Raw genomic sequence first — 20870 nt, forward strand, 5'->3', positions numbered from 1 at the left:
CTGCCATTCATAGTACATTTGCAATCGCCACACAACATAGGAGCTAAAATTCAAATGTAGTGTTATTTAGGGAGTTTCTTTAAAGTTATGGTGCATCCATCCTTTGTCACTATAGAAACAATTAAGTTCTAATTAACATTTTTATTGCTTAATTGTTAATCAAATCGCTTCTTTATATTTCAAAAGCAGATCCCGGTATTGAAGTTATTTTGGTGTTTAAGAAGAGCACATTATTTTTCTGATGCTTAAGAGTATGGTTTTAGCATTAATTAAGCTATTGATGAATCAAAAGAAAATTCCCCTTTTGTCAACATCTAATGGCCTCCTAAGAGTGTCTCAGTTAATTAAAGCAGTGCTGGGCAAGACAGCCAGAAATGCCCCGGGCAGATGACCAAAGCATTAGGTCCTGACGCAGCTGGCCTGTCCCTGCAGGAAGCCTGGAGAGTGTCATTCTGTTCTATGTAAAATTGACCACGAGTTCTAAATTGGGGGAGGGGTAGGGATTACTACTGGGTGATGATTCAGATGGCAGAGAATTTCACTGCTTCTCCGAGATTGTGTTAAATAACTCCTTTTTTAAATACCAAAATGTGGGACGTCCAAAAGAGAATTCAAAGGTATACATATGTGTTATTCAGCTCTCCTTCCCAAACAATCTTGTGTGACTGCTATGAATGCGTTGCTGTTTAGCCAAAGAAGCAAGGAAGCACAATCAAAAGCACAGAAATGGAAACATGGTCTATTTTCATGTTCATTGTAAAAACGTGTCCTTAAAGTCTATTTTGTAACTGTAAAATGGTTTTGAAGACACATCACTATGGCTTGATTTTTGAGTGAATATTTTATATGTCTGCAAAATACCATGAGACATGCATGTTTTGCTGCCATCTGAGACCATTGGTATTACATACCGTGAGTGGACTTCCAGGGACATAATTTGGATGGTAAAGATCTTTTAGATCCACAGGTAGAACTGAGAGGTTTTTTCTTTCTTTAATTTCACGGTAGGCAAAGCCTTAGCAAAATACCCTCCTTACCTTTCTTAAAATATACTCTGATATTTTAAGGTTTTTTTCAATCTGAATTTACTGATGAATTTGATGTTGTGAAAACAGGGGTCCTCAGTTACAGAATGTGTCCCTTGTCCCCTGTACGGGCCAAACCACAAGTCTTCCCACTGAGCTTCAGTCCTCTCCTCAGACCCCTCACTCTGTGGCTTTAACACCTCACACAGTGACCCATACTTTCCTCCAGAAAAAGAGAAACCCGGGTTTACCTGGAGTTAAACCCCAGGATTGACTGAGGTTTCTTTGGTGTTTGGGTGGCAGAATGTAGGACACTGACCTCAGGAAAAGAAGTGGGGAACTCTGCTCTATATCCGCTTTTAGGAATATTTCATTTTTTTCCAACATTATTAAGCACTTTCTACCTTCTATATTTTAACTGTTTTTCCTGTTGATTTTGCAGTATTTTTAAAACTAATAAATTGTATGATAACATGGTGCTAAAACCAGATAATCTACTGCAGAATATTTATTTCTAAGTGTATAGTTAGAAAGTGTGAACAAATAATCATTACCAATGAGACAATTGTTTTTTTTAAAGAAACTTTAAATCAGTTATATCTGAGGTGTATGATACACTAAACAAAACTCATGCAGTAAGACTCTTTAGATTATTAGATATCATAATATTACCTATGATTTTATTGTTGTTCTTGCCTGTTGGGGAAATATTTCAGAATAAAACTTAGACTGTGATGAGGTGTGCATTTTTAGAATTGCGAATATTATTTCTAATTGTAAAAATTATACCGTTTCCCTTGTTCAACTCTTTTTTTTTCTTGACGTATAGTTCATTTATAGTATTGTGTTGGTTTTAGGTGTAAAGCATAGTGATTCCGTTTTTTTTGCAATTATACTCCATTATAGGTTATTATAAGATATTGTGTATAACTTCCTGTGCTATGCTGTAAATCATTGTTCCTTATATACATATTTATTTTTAAACATTTACCACCTAAATTCATGTTAAGTATCTTTCTTCTTTCAGTCATGAAGAAAGCCAAGAACAGGTTTGTGTTCTCAATCTAATGCTCTAAATATAAGTCATACTAGCATGCATCTTAGAACCCAGATCACAGATGAGGATTATTGCCTAAAGCCCATGATTCAGGAATCTGGTACCATGATGAGGCTTTTTATATATAGCATTCTCCAGGTTGGCCAGATGTACCATTTCTAAGTGTAGATATCAATAAAGAGTATTGTATGCCAGCTTCAAAGTATGTAAACTACCTGCTAAAAATCTTGCTTTGGATACACAGTCTCTAAATCTCTCTCTCTGTCTCTCTCTCTCTCTCCATATATATATATGAAGTATATTTATTGAAGTATAATTGATTTACAATGTCTTAGTTTCAGGTGTACAGCAAAGTGATTCAGTTTATATATATATATATATATATATAAGTTCCCTGTGCTATACAGTCGGTCCTTGTTGTTTATCTGTTTTATAGATAGTAGTGTGTATATGTTATTCTCAAATTCCTAATTTATCCCTCCCCCCCAACCTCTCCCCTTTGGTAACCATAAGCTTGTTTTCTATGTCTTTGAGTCTGTTTCTGTTTTGTAAATAAGTTCATTTGTATCACATATTTTTTTTAGATTCCACATATAAGTGATAACATATCATATTTGTCATTCTCTGTCTGACTTACTTCACTTAGTATGATAATCTCTAGGTCCATCCATGTTGCTGCAAATGGCATTCTTTCATTCTTTTTTACGCTTAGTAATATTCCATCACATATATGTACCACATCTTCTTTATCCATTCCTCTGTTGATGGACATTTATGTTGCTTCCATGTCTTGACTATTGTAAATAGTGCTGCAATGAACATTGGGGTGCATGTGTGTTTTCAAATTATGGTTTTCTCTGGATATATGCCCAGGAGAGCTACCGTATGATCCTATAATATATAATTTCTGAGAACTGTTGTCAGTATTAAAATGATTAGAATTTACAGATAGATTGCTATGAAAATGACTGCTTAAATGAGTCCCTTACTGAGTACATTCAACATCTAAACCATCCGAACTTCTGCTTTAGGAATGAAACTTGCATACTCTCATTGTGAAGAGTTCTGATTGACCAGACACTGTACTGGGTGCTTCATGCATCTTATTTCACTTAACCATCAGAGTAACCCAACCGAAGTCAGCTCTCTAAATGACCCCCATTTACCAATGAGAAATTGAAGGCCTCTAGCTGTTAAATTACTGCCTTTAGGTCACACAGCTTGCACGTGGTGGAGATGGGATTAGAAGCCATCTCAGCAGACTCCACAATTCACATTTAACCACTGTGCTCTATTGCTACACTCGTTAGAAAATCAAATTTAATATGACATGGAATTTCTAATTTTTCTCACTCTTTCATGTTTATAAAAATGTATCTTTATGTCAGGGAAAAGAGAGTTTTCTTTAAGAAATCAAATTTCAAAAATCAGAAAAACAAAGAAGTTAATGTTAATCTAATAATTTTTCATGACCCACTTAAAATTAAGCTGAGAAGCATATTGGGTGATCTGAAAAGAATTGTATCTGAGTGGTAGTATTTTTCCATAATGATTTCAGTAAAGCTATAATGTAGAAAGTAGATTAAGAATATTTGAACTTCAGAAAAATCTAGACATAGATGATGAAAGAACATGACTCTCTGAAAAAAATATATAATTGCAGAGTCATCTACCCATAAAGATATTTTCAAAACTGATTTTTCTTCATAACCTTGCTCCTTTTTCTTTCCAGTGCATACATTCAACCTGTAAGAGACTGTTAAATTATTTTATTTTAACAACCTTGATTTTTCACAGCAAAATGGAGGTGCCAGTCCAGTATGAGTTTTAACTAAAGTAGCATTAGATTCAGCAACACAGAGAAAGGGTTTGCAGGGCTGTAGGACTCAGTACTAGTTCACCCATACACATATTTCCCATGTACTTGGCATTACATCCTGAGCGCTCCTTTATCAAATCACCTAATCACCTAATAACATTGACTTATAGAATCAGTTTGATTTAATATATTCCTTTTTTTTCTCAACACATGCTATCTTAATTCATATTAGCTGAACCTTGTTGCTTACTTTGTCATAATGATCCTGCATCTCACCAGGGGAGACAGAAGAGCCTGTATTCTTGCTTTGTTTTAGATGGCTGTGTGCAGGCAGATGGCTGTCCCCTACTGTAAAGTTCAGAGTGACAGATTTAGAATATCAGTGCTTTGTGCTGCAGGAAAGCATGTGCCTCTGACTATTAATTGTAGGATTAACATTTGTAAACAGTCCCATACTTTTTAGTGTTCTGTAAAACAGTTTTATAAATAGTGTAATAAAGGAGTATTTAAATGCCATACATTAAAACCAAGAAATCATTTCTTTGATATCCTGTCTCTGTATGTTCCATATATGCTTAAAGGTCAGCTGCACTGAGTCAATTGCAAACGTAGAAATAAAAATGAGAGGTTTTACTAGGTGTTTCATCTTGTTTGTTGTTTTTTTTTTTAAAAAAGAGGCCTGAATGTCTGCTTTGTTTTTACCATAATCAGAACATATTTTAAAGGCATATTAGAGCAGTCTGAATGTATTTGTTAACTATAGTCAGGTAGCTGAATGTCAGATGTTCCAGAGCCAAGAAGGCAGAGATAGTCAGCATCTAATAACAATGATCTATCTCCCTGCCAGAGGACTGATGGTCTGCATCATCAGAGAAGGGCCAAGAAATGGGTGTTGGCCTTTTCAAACATAACATTCCTGTCTGAAAATCCATCTTTAAAAGCAGAGGGCAATGCTGCATATTTACCAGTAAATGGCAATGGCTGAAATATTAAGATGTTAGGTTGAGAGTGAATGGGGATTGAGGTCAAGGGCAGAGGCTGACAGGAGACAAGACCACCTGTGGGCAGAGACAGAGGGTTCTGTTTCTGGAGCACGGGCAAGGGAAGGCCCCCATCTTCCCTGCCCTCGCACCACCTGTTGCTGCCGTTCTCCACCAAGAGCACCACGTTCAGCTGGTAGAAAATGACAGCTCCCCCCTCATTCTGGTGCTGATAACTGTAAAAACTACATGTCCATTAATCTCTCTACTTACATTGGTAATAATCTAGAAATTTCCATCTAGAAAGAGGAGGGAAACATATACCCCTGTGTCCATCAAAAAAGGATGACATTTATTTTATTTGTCTCCTTTATTGACTTAAATAGCATCTTTTAATTCCTTTACCATTCAACACATCCAACTAAAAAATCCTTAGTGGAACACCTATACATTAGTACCACACATGGAGTCAGTCATCAGAGGTGGTGTGAGGATCACATTTTTGTCTTTAAGTTTTCAAGTGGTTGTGAGCATGGAGGGTGGGTTGCGAGGATGCAAGGAAGGGAAGACAAGCCAGACACGCAGGTCAGCTACCATTCACTACTTACCTCTTTAAAGCTACATAATTTCAGCTCAGCCTCACCCCTGTCCCCAGCAATGTCTGCCTGAGGACCTATATTTGTTTTCTGTTGCTTCCATAGCTAATGATCACAACCTAGTGACTTCAGCAACACAAGTGTACTATCGTAAAGCTCCGTAAATCAGATGTCTGACACAGTTCTCAGCGGGTTAAAATCAAGGTGCAGGCAGGGCCGTGTTCCTTTCTGGAGGCTCCAGAGAAGAATCTGTACCTTACCTTCTGACTTCCAGAGGCTATCTGATTTCTTTGGCTCATGGCCCCCTTTATTCGACCTTCAAAGCGAACAATGGTGGGTCCAAACTTTTTCATATCACCTCACTTTATCTACTCTTCCATTTCCCTTTTCTACATTTAAGAATGCTTGTGATTACACAGATTTCCCTGGGATAATCCAGGATCATCTCAGTATCTCAACATTGACTAATTAGCTATTTTAATTCCGGCTACACCCTTAATGCCCCTTTGCCACATAAAGTAACATTTGCAGAGATCCTAGGAGTTAGAATGTGGACATCTTCGGGGGACCACTATTCTGCCTACCACAGGCCTTGTAGTCATTCCTCAGAGAATTTACATAGTCATATAATAGAAAAGGAAGTTTACTGGATGGATATCTAGGGCTAATAGAATTGGGGGAAGCCAGTGAAACCAGGTTGTAAAATGCACTCTGAAGGATGCTCTGGAGAGCCAGTCAACAGGAAGTGAGGGCTCACCTGAGAACAGACTGAGACACACCTTCACTGAACAGGGGCTCACACAGCCATCACGTTCTGAGTCACTTGCTCAAGATGCAGAGTCTCATCAAATATTGTGAAATTGCCTAATTGGCAAAACCTCCACCACATTCTAACCAGCTGCCTGAGCAGGAGGTTAGGAGAGGAACAAAAGGAGTCATCGTTTACTTTAGGCTCCTAACATAGTAACGAGACTGCACAGTCCACCAGCATCCCAAACCATGGGCCTCTTCTCCATTTCCCTACAAAAATATAGGCATTCACAAAGCCTTTTATAGCACACATATGCACGCATGCACACACTTTAAAGTTGAATGCTAATCCTTTCCTTAAAAATCCTTCGGATAGAGGAGCTTCAAGATGGCGGAAGAGTAAGACACGGAGATCACCTTCCTCGCCGCGAATACATCGGAAATGCATCTACACGTGGAACAACTCCTACAGAACACCTACTGAACAGCTGGCAGAAGACCTCAGACCTCCCAAAAGGCAAGAAACCCCCCACATACCTGGATAGGGCCAAAGAAGAAAGAAACAACAGAGACAAAAGAATAGGGATGGGACCTGCACCAGTGGGAGGGAGCTGTGAAGGAGGAAAGGTTTCCACACACTAGGAGCCCCTTCCCTGGTGGAGACTGCGGGTGGCGGAGCGGGGAGCTTCGAAGCCATGGAGGAGAGCACAGCAACAGGGGTGCGGAGGGCAAAGCGGAGAGATTCCTGCACAGAGGATCAGTGCTGACCGGCACTCACCAGCCCGAGAGGCTTGTCTGCTTCCCTGCCGGGGCGGGCAGGGCTGGGAGCTGAGGTTCGGCTTCGGTTGGAGCGCAGGGAGAGGACTGGGGCTGGTGGCATGAACACAGCCTGCATGGGGTTAGTGCACCACGGCTGGCCGGGAGGGAGTCCGGGGAAAAGTCTGGAGCTGCCTAAGAGGCAAGAGACTTTTTCTTCCCTCTTTGTTTCCTGGTGCGCGAGGAAAGGAGATTAAGAGCGCTGCTCAAAGAAAGCTCCAGAGACGGAAGCAAGCCACAGCTAAAAGCGCGGACCCCAGTGACGGGCATGAAATGCTAAGGCTGCTGCTGCCACCACTAAGAAGCCTGTGTGCGAGCACAGGTCACTATCCACACCCACCTTCTGGGGAGCCTGTGAAGCCCGCTACTGCCAGGGTCCCGGGATCCAGCGACAACTTCCCCGGGAGAACACACGGCATGCCTCAGGCTGGTACAATGTCATGCCGGCCTCTGCCGCTGCAGGCTCGCCCCGCACTCTGTGCCCCTCCCTCCCCCTGGCCTCAATGAGCCAGAGCCCCCGAATCAGGGGCTCCTTTAACCCCGTCCTGTATGAGCGAAGTACAGACTCCCTCCTGCAACCTACACACGGAGGTGGGGCCAAATCCAAAGCTGAACCCCTGGGAGCTGTGAGAACAAAGAAGAGAAAGGGAAATCCCTCCCAGCAGCCTCAGGAGCAGTGGATTAAATCTCCACAATCAACTTGATGTACCTGCATCTGTGGAATACCTGAAGAGACAACGAATCATCCCAAATTGAGGTGGTGGACCTTGGGAGCAACGATATATGTATATTTTTCCCCTTTTTCTCTTTCTGTGAGTGTTTATGTGTATGCTTCTGTGTGTGATTTCGTCCGTATAGCTTTGCTTTTACCATGTGTCCTAGGTTTCTGTTTGTTTTGGTTATTTTTGGGGTTTTTTAGTATAGTTTTTAGCACTTATCATTGGTGGATTTGTTTTTTGCTTTAGTTGCTCTCCTCTTTCTTTCTTTCCTTCCCCCTTTATTTTTATTACTTTTTGAATTTTTTTAATAATTATTTTTATTATTTTATTTTATAGTTTCTTTCTTTCCTTTTTTCTCCCTTATATTCTAAGCTGTGTAGATGACAGGGTCTTGGTGCTCTGGCTGGGCATCAGGCCTGTGAACCTGAGGTGGGAGAGCCGAGTTCAGGACATTAGTCCACCAGAGACCTCCCAGCTCCATGTAATATCAAAAGGCGAAAATCTCCCAGAGATTTCCATCTCAACACCAAGACCCACCTCCACTCAATGACCAGCAAGCTACAGTGCTGGACACCCTATGTCAAAAACATAGCATGACAGGAACACAACCCCACCCATTAGCAGAGAGGATGCCTAAAATCATAATAAGGTGACAAACACTCCAAAACACACCACCAGACGTGGAACTGCCCAAGGGAAAGACAAGATGCAGCCTCATACACCAGAACACAGGCACTAGTGCCCTCCACTGGAAGCCTACACAACCCACTGAACGAACCTTAGTCACTGGGGGTAGACACCAAAAACAACGGGAACTACGAACCTGCAGCCTGTGAAAAGGAGACCCCCAAACACAGTAAGTTAAGCAAAATGAAAAGACAGAAAAACACAAAGCAGATGAAGGAGCAAGATAAAAACCCACCAGACCTAACAAATGAAGAGGAAATAGGCAGTCTACCTGAAAAAGGATTCATAATAATGATAGTAAAGATGATCCAAAATCTTGGAAATAGAATGGAGAAAATACAAGAAACGTTTTAGAATGGAGAAAATAAAAGAAACGTTTTATAAGGACCTAGAAGAACTAAAGAGCAAACAAACAATGATGAACAACACAAAATATGAAATTAAAAATTATCTAGAAGGAATCAATAGCAGTATAACTGAGGCAGAAGAAATACAATACTGCAGAAATACAAAGGATCCTGAGAGATTACTACAAGCAACTATATACCAATAAAATGGACAACCTGGAAGAAATGGACACACTCTTAGAAAAGCACAACATTCCGAGACTAAACCAGGAAGAAATAGAAAATATAAGTGACCTGGAAGGTAAAATAGTGGAAATACCCACTGCAGAGCAGGATAAAGAAAAAAGAATGAAAATAATTGAGAACAGTCTCAGAGACCCCTGGGACAACATTAAATGCACCAACATCCAAATTATAGGGGTCCCAGAAGAAGAAGAGAAAAAGAAAGGGACTGAGAAAATATTTGAAGTGATTATACTTGAAAACTTCCCTAATATGGAAAAGGAAATGGTTAATAAAGTCAAGGAAGCACAGAGAGTCACACACAGGATAAATCCAAGGAGAAACACGCCAAGACACATATTAATAGAACTATCAAAAATCAAATACAAAGAAAAAATATTAAAAGCAGCAGGGGAAAAAAAGCAAATAACATACAAGGGAATCACCATAAGGTTAAAAGCTGATCTTTCAGCAGAAACTCTGCAAGCCAGATGGAAGTGGCAGGACATATTTAAAGTGATGAAAGGGGAAAACAACAACCAAGATTACTCTACCCAGCAAGGATCTCATTCAGATTCGATGGAGAAATTAAAACCTTTACAGACAAACAAAAGCTAAGAGAATTCAGCAACACCATAGCAGCTTTACAACAAATGTTAAAGGAACTTCTCTAGGCAGGAAACACAAGAGAAGGAAAGATCAACAATAACAAACCCAAAACAATTAAGAAAATGGTAATAGGAACATACATATCAATAATTACCTTAAATGCAAGTGGATTAAATGCTCCAACCAAAAGACATAGACTGGCTGAATGGTTACAAAAATAACACCTGTATATATGCTGTCTACAAGAGACCCACTTCAGACCTAGGGACACATACAGACTGAATGTGAGGGGATGCAAAAACATATTCCATGCAAATGGAAATCAAAAGAAAGCTGGGGTAGCAATTCTCATATCAGACAAAATAGACTTTAAAATAAAGACTATTAGAAGAGACAAAGAAGGACAATACATAATGATCAAGGGATCAATCCAAGAAGAAGATATAACAATTTTAAATATCTATGCACCCAACAGAGGAGCACCTCAATATATAAGGCAAATACAGCCATAAAAGGGGAAATTGACTGTAACACAATCATAGTAGGGGACTTTAACACCCCACTTTCACCAATGGACAGATCATCCAAAATGAAAATAAGTAAAGAAACACAAGCTTTAAATGATACATTAAAGAAGATGGATTTAATTGATATTTATAAGACATCCCATCAAAAAACAAAATAATACATTTTCTCCTCAAGTTCTCATGGAATATTCTCCAGGATAGATCATATCTTGGGTCAGAACTCAAGCCTTGGTAAAGTTAAAAAAATTGAAATCATATCAAGTATCTTTCTGACCACAGTGCTATGAGACTACATGTCAATTACAGGGAAAAAAATACAAATACATGGAGGCTAAACAATACAATATTTAATAACCATGAGATCACTGAAGAAATCAAAGAGGAAATAAAAAATTGGTAGAAACAAATGACAATAAAAACACGATGACCCGAAGCCTATAGGATGTAGCAAAAATATTTCCAAGAGGGAAGTTTATAGCAATACAATCCTACCTTAAGAAACAAGAAACATGTCAAATAAACAACCTAAACTTACACATAAAGCAGTTAGAGAAAGAAGAACAAAAAACCCTCAAAGTTAGCAGAAGAAAAGAAATCATAAAGATCAGATCAGAAATAAATGAAAAAGAAATGAGGGAAACAGAAGCAAAGATCAATAAAACTAAAAGTTTGTTCTTTGACAAGAGAAACAAAATTGATAAGCCATTTGCCAGACTCATCAAGAAAAAAAAGAGAAGATACAAATCAATAGAATTAGAAATGAAAAAGAAGTAGCAACTGACACTGCAGAAATACAAAGGATCCTGAGAGATTACTACAAGCAACTATATACCAATAAAATGGACAATCTGGAAGAAATGGACACATTCTTAGAAAAGAACAACCTTCTGAGACTAAACCAGGAAGAAATAGAAAATATAAACAGACTAATCACAAGCACTGAAATTGAAACTGTGATTAAAAATCTTCCAACAAATAAAAGCCCAGGGCCAGATGGCTTCGCAGGAGAATTCTGTCAAACATTTAGAAAAGAGCTAACACCTATTCTTCACAAAGTCTTCCAAAATATATCAGAGGAACCCTCCCAAACTCATTCTATGAGGCCACCATCTCCCTGAAGCCAAAATCAGACAAAGATGTCCCAAAGAAAGAAAACTACAGGCCAATATCACTGATGAGCATAGATGCAAAAATCCTCAACAAAATACTAGCAAACAGAATCCAACATCATGTTAAAAGGATCATACACCATAATCGAGTGGGGTTTATCCCAGGAATGCAAGGATTCTTCAATATACACAAATCAATCAATGTGATACATCATATTAACAAATTGAAGGCAAAAAACCATATGATCATCTCAATAGATGCAGCAAAAGATTTTGACAATATTCAACACCCATTTTTATGATAAAACCCTCCAGAACGTAGGTATAGAGGGAATTTTCCTCAGCATAATAAAGGCCATATATGACAAACCCACAGCCAACATCGTCCTCAATGGTAAAAAACTGAAACCATTCCCATTATGATCAGGAACAAGACAAGGTTGCCCACTTTCACCACTATTATTCAACATTGTTTTGTAAGTTTTAGCAACAGCAATCAGAGAAGAAAGAGAAATAAAAGGAATCCAAATTGGAAAAGAAGTAAAGCCGACACTGTTTGCAGATGACATGATACTGTACATAGAGAATCCTAAAGATGCTACCAGAAAACTACTAGAGCTAATCAATGAATGTGGTGAAGCAGCAGGATACAAAATTAATGCACAGATATCTCTTGCATTCCTATACACTAATGATGAAAAATCTGAAAGTGAAATTAAGGAAACACTCCCATTTACCATTTCAACAAAAAGAATAAAATACCTAGGAATAAACCTACCTAAGGAGACAAAAGACCTGTGTGCAGAAAACTATAAGACACTGATAAAAGAAATTAAAGGTGATACAAACAGATGGATAGATATACCATGTTCTTGGATTGGAAGAATCAACATTGCGAAAATGACTCTACTACCCAAAGCAATCTACAGGTTCAATGTAATCCCTATCAAGCTACCCCTGGCATTTTTCACAGAACTAGAACAAAAAATCTCACAGTTTGTATGGACACAAAAGACTGAACAGCCAAAGCAATCTTGAGAAAGAAAAACGGACCTGGAGGAATCAGGCTCCCTGACTTCAGACTATACTGCAAAGCTACAGTAATCAAGACAGTATGGTACTGGCACAAAAACAGAAATATAGATCAATGGAAAGGATGGAAAGCCCAGAAATTAACCCCTGCACATATGGTCACTGTATTTTTGATAAAGTAGGCAAGAATGTACAATGGAGAAAAGACAGCCTCTTCAATAATGGTGCTGGGAAAACTGGACAGCTACATGTAAAAGAATGCTATTAGAACACTCCCTAATTCCATACACAAAAATAAACTCAAAATGGATTAGACCTAAATGTAAGACACTATAAAACTCTTAGAGGAAAACATAGGCAGAACACTCTATGACATAAATCATAGCAAGATCCTTTTTGGCACATTTCCTAAAGAAATGGAAATAAAAACAAAAATGCACAAATGGGACCTAATGAAACTTAAAACATTTTGCACAGGAAAGGATACCATAAACAAGATGAAAAGACAACCCTCAGAATGGGAGAAACTATTTCCAAATGAAGCAACTGATCTAGGATTAATCTCCAAAATTTACAAGCAGCCCATGCAGCTCAATAACAAAAAAATAAACAACCCAATCCAAAAATGAACAGAAGACCTAAATAAACATTTCCCCAATGAAGATATGTAGATCGCCAACAAACCCATGAAACGATGCTCAACATCACTAATCATTAGAGAAATGCAAATCAAAACTACAATTAGGTATCACTTCATTGTTTCAGAATGGCCATCATCAAAATTTCTACAAACAATAAATGCTGGAGAGGGTGTGGAGAAAAGGTAACCCTCTTGCACTGTTGGTGGGAATGTAGATTGATACCGCCACTATGGAGAACAGTATGGAGGTTCCCTAAAATACAAAAAAATAGAACTAACATACGACCCAGCAATCCCACTACTGGGCATATACCCTGAGAAAACCATAATTCAAAAAAAAGTCATGTAGGGCTTCCCTGGTGGCGCAGGACTTGAGAGTCCACCTGCCAATGCAGAGGACACGGGTTCGTGCCCCGGTCCGGGAAGATCCCACATGCCGCGGAGCAGCTGGGCCTGTGAGCCATGGCCACTGAGCCTGCGCGTCTGGAGCCTGTGCTCCTCAAAGAGAGAGGCCACAACAGTGAGAGGCCCGCGTACCGCAAAAAAAAAAGTCATGAACCACAATGTTCATTGCAGCACTATTTACAATAGCCAGGACATGGAAGCAACCTTAGTGGTCATCAATAGGTGAATGGATAAAGAAGATGTGGCACATATATACAATGGACTATTACTCAGCCATGAAAAGAAATGAAATTGTTATTTGTAGTAAGGTGGATGGACCTAGAGTCTCATACAGAGTGAAGTAAGTCAGAAAGAGAAAAACAAATACCATATGCTGGCACATATATATGGGATCTAAAAGAAAAAAGAAAAAAATGGTCATGAAGAACCTATCCGCAGGACAGAAGTAAAGATGCAGACCTACTAGAGAATGGATTTGAGGATACGGGGAGGGGTAAGTGTAAGCTGGGACAAAGCAGGAGAGTGGCATGGACATATATACACTACCAAATGTAAAACTGATAGCTAGTGGGAAGCAGCCGCATAGCACAGGGTAATCAACTTGGTGCTTTGTGACCATCTAGAGGGGTGGGATAGGAAGGGTGGGAGGGAGGGAGACACAAGAGAGAAGAGATATGGTGATATATATATATATATGTATAGCTGATTCACTTTGTTATAAAGCAGAAACTAACACACCATTGTAAAGCAATTATACTCCAATAAACATGTTTAAAAAAAAATCTTCGGATGTTTCCCTTCTCTCTTCTTATCACTCACCTATTTTATGTTTTTTCCTTGCATTCCTGACATTTTCATTCATTTATATTACAGGATAGTTTAACAAATTTTGTATTGCCACTTCTGCTGAAAACCTACCATAAACAGCTTATCAAAATATTTTTGTAAACAAAAATTGTTCCTTTCTTACTTAATCAGTAAAAATATTCCATGGATAAAGTGGTATCCAAAATGATACTTAAAACTGTGAATTGAAATAATGGGCAAGTACATTAAAGTGAAGAGAGTCATCTAGTTTCACTTGGGAGAAGGGTACACGTGGGATCGGCTGAGAAATAAAGCTGGAAATTCAGGTGGAACCCATTCTTTAAAGAACCCTAAATGACAGATTAAAAATATTAAATTCATAGCATAATGTTTTCATTGGGGTAAACTGGGAATGGTGCACAGGTATCTCTATTATTTCTTACACTTACATGTGAATCTATAATTATCTCAGTTAAAGTTTCAATTAAAATATTGAAAAAAATTAAATTCATAAGCAATGACTTTCAGTGGAAAAAAAGACGTAATGATCAGAGTTTTCTGCAGAATGATGAAACTGAGAGTAGGATTTAGAAAGGATTACAGTGGAGAAAGGAATAAGGTGGAGAGAAAAATTGGTACATAATCTTAGCAGGCTAGGAAACAGGATGAAAACTGTTTTAGCCCTAAGGTTTCCTAATAATTTGGAAGTATAACAGAACTTTATGTTCTCTATACAGAATTCCATTTAGATTTTTTACCAAAAACTTACAAGACTAAATAAGGCTTGCGTCTTTTCATGTATTATTTTGTAAAGAAGAAAAAATGTGTTGTGAAATGTGATTATAAAAGACAAGTCACACCAAAGGTCCTTTTTTCTCCCCCTTTTTACACCATCTTCTGTTCATCTATCCACAGCAAGGCTGGAATCATATGCAGTGAAACTTTATCACAGCACAAACATGGATAATAAAGTAAATGATGGGGGCTTATCCTGCAAGGCGTTAATACCAGTGAGCTAAACACGTATAACTGCCTGTTCATGTGCACACTGGGAAATAGGATAACCTCATCTTTCTCATTTCAATGCTGAGTTCCTAGAGAACCACTAATTCATTGTTTGCCAACCTACTGTTTCTAACAGATTTTATCACCACACGCACACAAACACACAGAAAATTTAAAACATGAAAGATTATTAAAACATAAGTTTAGTGTCTTTTGGGGGGCTTTAAAATTAATTTACTCTTGGAAAATGCCTTAAAATTAAATTAGTTGAAACCCACATTTTATAGGGTGAAAACAAATCCAAGAGAATTAACTCATGGAAACTGCTAGCTAAGGACAAACCTGGAACTGGAACACAATGGTCCATATTCCAAATCCAATATTTTTTCTGCCACAGCATGTGCCCTCCAAAGTGTTCAATGGTAGATTCCAAATTGAAATGCAAGAAAAATATATTCAATTGCATGTACTTGAGATAAACAATTGAATAAACTTAGATAAATTAAGACAGTAATGACTTCAATTGTACCAACTTATAGCTCTTTATCTGATAAATGGGTATAGATATATTTGACTCTACGGTCATGTAAACATGACATGTAACATGACATTTGATCAATTTTCTAATAGTTCTTTTAATTGACAGGCATGTTTAAAAGTATTTTTTCTTCTAAGGTGAATTTACTTATAAAAATAGAAGAAAAGTCAAAATGATTCATACTACTGCCTATTAAATCACTTTAAGGTGATAATATTTAAACAGAGGTAATAATTTCTTAAAAGTTGGTATACAGTGATCATGAAATAATGTTTAATGATTCTATAGAAGCACTATCCAATAATAATCTAATGCAAGGCATATATGCAATTTTTAAATTTTCTCATTGCCACATTAAAAAATAAAGAAGAAACAGAAGAAATTAATTTAATAATATATTTCATTTAGCCAAGTGTATCCAAAATACTATCACCGCAACAAAATAAAAATATTAATGGAATATTTAAATTTTTTCATACGTATTCAAAATTTGGTCTGTACTTGACAGAACACATTTTAATTTGAGCTAGCCACATTTCAATTGCTCACATGTGGCTGTTGTATACCATATTGGATGATACATTTCCATAAAACCAAAGGAAAATGGCTTAACAGTTGTGAGAGTGTTGCTTATACATAAGTACTGATGTTTGCAGAAGATGAAGAGATGTTACTGATAAAGGTTTGATGAGAATAGAATATAGAAGTCATAGAATGTCTCAGACTACACTATACTATTAGTTAAAAAAGTAAGCATTAAAAAGTCATTTTATTTAACAAACTCTAGAGCACTCATTTTTGTCTCTCTTCTCTTAACTATCTGTGCTTATATTATCTGCCTCCTGCTAGATGAGAGTGTCTTTTAGACAGAACCCTGAAGCCTTACACACGATCTCCTCACTGATAGCTGCCAGATTTGTAATCCAGCTCTGACCTTTGTTGTATGTCAGACATGCATATTACACTTGCATGTCAAACAGGGCCTTTCACACAGAAATGGGCCATGACTCTTATAGAGAAAGTGTCTCTCATTCTTACACTAATACATTAATTAATTTACAAATTGTCAGATGAAGTCATTCATGCACATTTCTACCACACATTCTCTGCATATTTTTGATGTGCTAAGCACTGCCTCAAACACTGATCACACATTAGAGAATAAGATGGACATATTCCCTGCTCTCTCTTTGTCTTTTACAAGTAGTATAAACCAATCGAGAAGTAAATGTTCAAATATATAATTCCAATTGATATATAGACTCTGAAACAGAGTGCTGTAACAAAGAAGAATAGAGTGGGGTGAGGTGGGAGTGGAGAAAGACCCATTTAGAAATTTACAACAAGCAAATGTCATTCAATCTAAAATTAAAAATCAGAAGGTGCCAATCCTTTGAAAAACAGAAAAGAATGTTCCAGACAAAGAGAATATTATGTTATCATGGAAACGAATATGTAAGAATGACTTTTTACCAGTTCTTTTTTTAAAGAAAAATTGTAAGTACTAATAATTTTCTTAGCTAAAGTTGGGGCTGAAACAAATTAATGATAAAAGAAATTCCTTTAATTTCATGCATCTATTTATTCAAATTTGTAATGGGCCCATTGTTCCTGCTCTCAAGGAATTTAGTAAAGTTTTATGGTCAAATGCTATTTTTTAGCAATTACTGCAGTACACTCTTTCAAAGAAAACATTAAGCATTTCCATATGAGCATGTATTGCCAGATAGTTAAATTGATATAGTTTGTTGAATTCTAGCTTATTATTTGTCATTTTACCATTTTACATAATGATAGAAAAGCCACACTAATGCTTTGGTATTATACTATTTACAGTGAAATAGTAAAGATTTGAAAGAAAGTACTGTTTTGTAGTTAACTAGAAGAAATCAGTGCAAAGAATTGAAAGATTAAAAAGTTGGAGGATATGAGAATAGACCAACAGCAAAAACAAAGGCTGATGTTGACCTGCCCTAAAATGTTACTACACAATGGCAAAATGGAAGAACTAGGATGCCAAAACCTAATCAAGACTAAATCACATGGCCTCTGGGAGATATATTTTCAGGCAAGTATGCTCTTCAACATGTGATGTGCCTTTGGCAGGAAACAATTAATAGAACTTGTACTTAAGAGGTGCCATCATGCCCTCACTCATAAATATAATTTTATTAATGAAACTGAGAACCATCTGAGCAAAAGAATTTATTCTTTAAACTGTCCTTGAAATACTAAATCCACTTCAATTGCTTTAATCTACTTTGTTAAGGTGTCTCTGTGGATATCTCTTTATTCTCCATCCTAGGATCGTAGATATGGATGTGAATAAATATGAATAGGTAGAGAGAGATGTGGAAATCAAACCAGTCCTCACACATATGTCTGTCACCCTCTGTCTGTAGTGCCATTTGCTTCTGTGGATTAAAAATCAGGAATGGATGCTTTGGGTCATCTCAGTGCCTCTGGTAATTAACATCAGGTGCAATGGTAACTAAGAAAGAAGAAGGAAACACACAGTAACCGCTAAACATTGCCATTTCATACTTGGGACTTACCATGCTAAGCTCTTTTCCTGCACTTTCTCTTTCCATCATCACACTGACCCTGTGAGTCAGATAATACTTTATTAGTCAAAGTTATTTTTGTTTCCAAGTGATGGAAATCAACTCAATAAATAATAGCTTACATTTATTGTATGCTTAAGATGTGTTAGGTATTGTTCTTAATCTTAGCCTGTAGTGACTCACTTACTCCTCGTGAATGAGTATTATTTTGAAGTAAATACTATCCTCTCCCCATAATTCAGTAGAGAAAATGGATGCAGAGCGTTTAAGTAACTTGTCCATAGTTACCTAGCCAGTAAATTTGGAATTGGGATTTGAATACAAGTTCTTAAAACTATCCTCCCTGTCTGATCCAAGTTCATGTGAGCCAAGACAGAAAAATTTAGTTGTAAAAGCATAAAGGAGGAATATCATAGAACCCCAGAATGGGGATGCAGCGGTGTCACCAGAAAGAGACTAGAAGCAGGAAAAAAAGCATTCTGGGTACATTCTGTACTGGAGTCATGTTTCATGTTCTCACCAGGTCCCAGCTGACAATGGTGTTTGAATCAACACGGTAGGGTCCTTCCCCCATGGAAAGGCCAAATCTTGGATCGACCCAGGGGAAAAGATGCATGGCTAAGGTCACCACCCCCAGCCCAGCCACTCTGGCTAAAACTATGCTGTGCCAGCCTGGGTGCTGAAAGAGATCACAAAGCAGTGCCCAAGAAGGAAGAATCATGATGGGCTTGGAATATGCCACAAAATGTGTAAACTGCAATCATCAGTATCCCCATCCTACTGAGGAAGAAACTGAGGCACAAGGAAAGTAATTTACCTGGGTCATGCAGTGATGGACAAAGCCAGAACTCAAACCAAGGCTGGTTTGATGCCAAATAATTGTTCTTTTTACCACTCACTATACTTTTCTGTTTTAAAATCTCCATTAAGAGTATAGGGTATAAGCGTTGGGCCAATGTCATCTATATTGACATAGTAATGAATTTAGCTCATTAAATGACCTGACTAGGCAGGTTACATTCAAGAATAATCTAATTTCTCCCAGCACCAATTTACGATGTTTTCTGCCAGATTTCTCTTTTTATTTTGAGACAATCTGGACACAGCCCATAGCTTTCAGGTCACTTGCAGGTATTAAAAAGTCTAATCCAATGTAACTAACTAATACAATTTCATTCCCATGCCCAATTTGAAGTTGTCCACACCCTCTTGTCCCTCCTGTGGATACATCTCCTCCCTAAAACTAGAATTTCAAGGGTCCGCTCAAGGGTAGAAGAAATCGGGAGAAGTGTGAATTCTGATTCTTGAGCAGTGGCTGATGGGGACAGTGAATGCATTCTGTCACTGCAGGGGCATCAGTGACTTGCTGGTGATTCCCTGCAACACATTTCTCTGTGGTGGGCTGTGCACTCTCGCATATAGATTTGGAGGGTGATAATAACTGGACCAATTAGCCTCTTCTTAGTTTGTACTACAAAGATATGTTTAATACCATCTTCAGAAGGGGAGATAATTATCATGAGTTGCCTGCAGTTTGGAGACTTTAATAAAGTCCTCTTATAGATGCTGTTATATTAACATAAAGCTAGAGTACATTTTAATCAAGATGGAAAAGAATCCAATATCTAGGAATAATGGTATTTCTTCCTGCAGTTCTTTTCAAATATGTACACTGATGTATCCCTAGTAGTAGAGGAGATTCAACTCTACTCAAAAGGGTTCTAAGGACAAAGCTGAATTCCAAAGGTCTTCGGAGTCTCTTTAATCTTAAAAGTTGCATACTCTTTACATTCTACAGCATGTGCATTGTGATATAAAAAGGAAATGAAATCATCCTCCAGAAGTTTTCATGTTTATCCTATGGCCACAAGCAACCTGATATGCTGATGCAGATTCCTGGAAACACATCTATCTGAGAAGAATAGGTTTACTGAAAAAGGCAGTAGGGTGGGAGTGAGAAGATGTGGAATCCTTCTCAGCCCAGCCCTTAACTGGCTATGCAGAATTAGGGGAATTATGACTCTTTTGACCTTCAGGTTCTCTCTCTTAAGAGTGGCAGAGTTAGAATTAACTTGCAAGCCCCTTTCAGCTTTAAAATGTACTGACACCAGATTGCTCTCTAACATGAAACTGTTACTGAGTCCAAGCTCACCACACAACAATAAATTGAGAGACATGGTGTTGGGGCAGGGAATAGTGACTTTATTCGGAAAACCAGCAGACTGAGAAGATGGTGGACTAGTGTCCCAAAGAACCATCTTACCTGAGTTAGAATTCAGGCTTCTTTTATACTAAAAAGGGAGGGGATAGGGTCAAACATTTCCTGGTTCTGGTCAAACTCTGGAGGGGATGTGTTAATTTCTTCCTTCCTGCAGCCATTCACAGATAGGCCTGGTCAGGATGTTGTCCCTGAGCTAAACAAAGTTATTTTAGCTTAATGCTTATTACACGGGAGGCAGGGTTCCCTAAGGTGGGCCATTATGTATAATTTAAGCTTATAGGCAACATCCCCTTAGTGGTTAACTTGCAGCAAAAGCAATAGAATACAAAGGTTAAAGTAAAAGAAACAGATCCAATATGGAGTCGGATTTATTCTTCCCTAGTGCAAAACCTCTG

At 37.9% G+C, this 20870-nt stretch overlaps 1 protein-coding gene across 1 annotated transcript in view; it reads left to right on the forward strand.

The window, feature by feature from the left end:
* EYS (EGF-like photoreceptor maintenance factor) overlaps window positions 1-20870 on the forward strand; it is a 1631219-nt gene that overhangs the window by 1123216 nt on the left and 487133 nt on the right.

The sequence above is a fragment of the Neophocaena asiaeorientalis genome, unplaced genomic scaffold, assembly GCF_003031525.2.
Source record: "Neophocaena asiaeorientalis asiaeorientalis breed wild unplaced genomic scaffold, Neophocaena_asiaeorientalis_V1.1 scaffold169, whole genome shotgun sequence".
Classification (NCBI taxonomy): Eukaryota; Metazoa; Chordata; class Mammalia; order Artiodactyla; family Phocoenidae; genus Neophocaena; species Neophocaena asiaeorientalis.